Here is a 4448-nt window from a genome sequence, read left to right as displayed (position 1 = left end):
GATCAAACCACTGCTTCTTAACTTTTACTGGCCTCAGAAACCAACTCCGGAAGCAAACCCCCCCCCCCCCCCCCCCCCCCCCCCCCCCCCCCCCCCCCCCCCCGCCCCCCCCCCCCCACTGACCTAGCATCAAGCGCTAGACATAGCCGTCCACAAGTAAATTGTAAAAAGTAATTGTAGGCCATCTAAATATCAATTACATCACAACAGGCCAAGACACCAAGATGAAGGATACACTTCTTGTGGAACTCTACACATTTCTGATTTTTAAATGTTTTACAGGGAGAGACAAATTATTAAATCTAGTTAGCTAACCAGTTAGCAAAAGACCAATTCTTTGTTTACTCCCCACTATTATTTCCACTCATCACTACTATCACCAATTCGACGCAAATAGAATAAACAAAATTAGGCCACTAACAAAAAAAACCTCATCAGATGAAGTCTGATAGAACATATTATTGTACGAGAATAGTTTTTTTTGAGAAACAAATGTGCAGTATTTCAAGTAATAAAATCCATGAGTTGCCTTCTGCACGCCACACCCACTCAAAATTCTCCCCAACAAGCGAAATGATAACTTACGAGAGCAAGTGTATTACCAATTCTACTCTCTATAAACATTCATCAAAAAATAGACCAAAGCCATAGCAATTGAACAGAACAGATCTTGTGAATATCAGCACAATATTTCAGATTTTTCAAGCTGTTTACTAGCGAAAAACCCAGGATAGAAGATACAAGTATACTTGGATCTGCTGTATATTAGTTACGAAGTTTCGATACTCAGCATGTTGCAACAAACCGCAACCCATCAGCATGACATTTTTCAAGCGCAGGAACGTGTGAGCATATGAACGTGAGTGCACGAACCAACAAGTCATATAAACATTTTATTCCACACATATAACTCTTCATCCACTAATTCTTCCGTTTGATGTATTTTGGAACTCCTTCCTGTAGTAGTCAGTCTCGATCTTAGGTATCCAACTATTACCCTATTGAGTAAGGGTTTGCTTCGATAAAATGTGCATAAGTTATTATCTAGCCACACGAAGGTAGAAAACTGGTGTATACAATGAGAAGTAGCAAACTGGCCTGAAGAAGTCGGCGGCCATCTTTGGAGAGTGACTCTTAGTCTTAATCGATAACTAATCCATAAACTTGAGCAAAAAGTATAAAGTAAAGTGATACGGAATGATGGGTCATGTTTCAAAGGACACATGACTCGACCTTCGCCTCCCGAGCACATTGGGGAGTTGCAGCGATGAGACAAGATTGAAAAAGGAGATATATATAAATAGTCCCAGTCAAAGGTTTGGACACACCTACGCATTCAGGGATTTTTCTTTATTTTTTACAATTGTAGAATAATAGTGAAGGCATAGGAACTATTACATAACACATATGGAATCCTGTAGTAACCAAAAAAAGTGTTAAACAAATTAAAATATATTTTATATTTTCGATTCTTCAAAGTAGCCACCCTCTGCCTTGATGAAAGCTTTACACACTTTAGGAATTCTCTCAACCAGCTTCACCTGGAATGCTTTTCCAACAGTCTTGAAGGAGTTCCCGCATATGCTGAGCACTTGTTGGATGCTTTTCCTTCACTCTGCGGTCCAACACATCCCAAACCATCTCAATTGGGTTGAGGTCGGGTGATTGTGGAGGCCAGGTCATCTGATGCAGCACTCAATCACTCTCCTTCTTGGAGGTGTGGGAGCCTGACGAGCCGGCTGAGACATGGAAGCCTGACGAGCCGGCTGAGGCATAGGAAGCCTGCCGAGCCAGCTGGGGCATCCCGGTTGCTTCGGCAGCAGCACTTGGACCCGACATCGCCAGTAAAAAAAAAAAATCCCTGTTGCTTCCCCTTGGTGAGGTGTTATTCTATAACGTGTATTCTGGGAGTCGGGAAGCAAGTACAGGGAAAGCAAATGCAATAATAAATAGAACATAGTACAAAACAATTAACACAAAAAGCGTAGACATGAAACAGGGTCAATAACGCCTGAAGAAAGAACCAAGGGGAGTGACAGATTTACGTCATTTAGCAGACGCTCTTATCCAGAGCGACTTACAAATTGGAAAGTTCATACATATTCATCCTGGTCCCCCCGTGGGGAATGAACCCACAATCCTGGCGTTGCAAGCGCCATGCTCTACCAACTGAGCCACACGGGACCACAGATATAGGGGAGGTAATCAGGAAGGTGATGGAGTCCAGGTAAGTGTCATGAGGTGCAGGTGCGCGTAACGATGGCGGCTCTGTGACATGTACGCTGGGAGTACTGGAAGCAAGTACAGGGAATGAAAATATTATAATAAATAAAACATGGAACAACACAAGAAACAGAGTCAATAACACCTGAAGACAGAACCAAGGGGAGTGACAGATATAGGGAAGGAAATCAGGAAGGTGATGGAGTCCAGGTGAGTCTCATAAAGCGCATGTGTGCGTAACAATGGTGGCAGGTGTGCGTAATGATGAGTAAACTTGCGATAACACGCGTCAGAGAGGAGCAGCGGGAGTAGACGTGACATGAGCTAAGCGCAAACCAGATGGGATGGTGTATCGCTGCAGAATAATGTGGTAGCCATGCTGGTGCCTTGAATTCTAAATAAATCACAGACAGTGTCACCAGCAAAGCACCCCCACACCTCCTTCTCCATGCTTCACGGTGGGAACCACACATGCGGAGAACATCCGTTCACTTACTCTGCGTCTCACAAAGACACAGCAGTTGGACTCATCAGACCAAAGGACAGATTTTCACCGGTCTAATGTCCATTGCTCGTGTTCCTTGGCCCAAGCAAGTCTCTTCTTCTTATTGGTGTCCTTTAGTAGTGGTTTCTTTGCAGCAATTCGGGCCATGAAGGCCTGATTCATGCAGTCTCCTCTGAACAGTTGATGTTGAGATATGTTTGTTACTTGAACTCTGTGAAGCATTTATTTGGGCTGCAATTTCTGAGGCTGGTAACTCTAATGAACTTATCCTCTGCAGCAGAGGTAACTCTGGGTCTTCCTTTCCTGTGGTGGTCCTCATGAGAACCAGTTTCATCATAGCGCTTGATGGTTTTTGCGACTGCACTTCAAGAAACTTTAAAAGTTCTTGTCTTAAAGTAATGATGGACTGTCCTTTCTCTTTGCTTATTTGAGCTGTTCTTGCCATAAGATGGACTTGGTCTTTTACCAAATAGGGATATCTTCTGTATACCACTCCTACCTTGTCACAACACAACTGATCGGCTCAAACGCATTAAGAAGGAAAGAAATTCCACAAATGAACTATTAACAAGGCACACCTGTTAATTGAAATGCATTCCAGGTGACTACCTCATGAAGATGTTTTTTAATTTTTATTTATTTAACCTTTATTTAACTAGGTAAGCCAGTTAAGAACAAATTATTATTTTACAATGATGGCCTATCCCGGGCCAAACCCTCCCCTAACCCTATGGGACTCCTGATCACGGCTGGTTGTGATACAGCCTGGGATCGAAAAGGGTCTGTAGTGACGCCTCTAGCACTGAGTTGCAGTGACTTCGACCACTGCGCCACTCGGGAGAGAGAATGCCAAAAGTGTGCAAAGCTGTCATCAAGGAAAAGGGTGGCCTCTTTGAAGAATCTCAATTTTCTATTTTGATTTGTTTAACACTTTTTTGGTTACTACATGATTCCACATGTGTTATTTCATAGTTTTGATGTCTTCAGTATTATTTTACAATGTAGAAAATAGTAAAGATAAAGAAAAACCCTTGAATGAGTAGGTGTGTCCAAACTTTTGACTGGTACTGTATATAAAATAAAGTATGACGTTTACAAGTAATTCGCTAAGAAAATATAGGCAATTTAGAAAGGACAGCAACTTCATCAGTGATGGTGGGGGTTTTGCCAAATGGAATCTCATGGGAGCTTGAGCCTTGAACAACACTAAATGATTGGAGTAAACTGACTATAAATATCATTCTATAGCTTTTTGAGTGTTTCTGTAAAATATTTACAGATGGTATTAGACGAGGACAGCCAGAGCAACAGGGAGTTCCAATATGATCTGAAAACTACAGACAGGTTATATAGACAGCTGAAAATAACTGTCCATCATTTCTTTTATTAGTCATCTCAGGGATCCTACTTGAAAACGTCACAGGGAAGCAATTTCCAGATTTTCTCGTCACTAAACAGTCAATAGAAATGAAAACTGTGTAGGACATCACTAAATACTTCATAATAACAACCCAAATGTTAAAAATGGTGGAGTTGCCCTTTAACAGAAAGCCAGCCAAAAACCCTAAAGAACTGTCAGGTTTTGGCCAGGACTGTTCTGGTTTTTTGTCACTAGATGTCCCCATTGCACCTTTTTTGTACCTTTTGTTTTTCCCTTGCTCTAATTATTGTTTGCACCTGTATGTCGTTCCCTTGTTAGTATTTAATCCCTGTGTGTTCC

The sequence above is a fragment of the Salvelinus sp. IW2-2015 genome, linkage group LG14 (genome assembly GCF_002910315.2).
Source record: "Salvelinus sp. IW2-2015 linkage group LG14, ASM291031v2, whole genome shotgun sequence".
NCBI lineage: Eukaryota > Metazoa > Chordata > Actinopteri > Salmoniformes > Salmonidae > Salvelinus > Salvelinus sp. IW2-2015.
Note: the sequence above shows the minus strand (reverse complement) of the source record.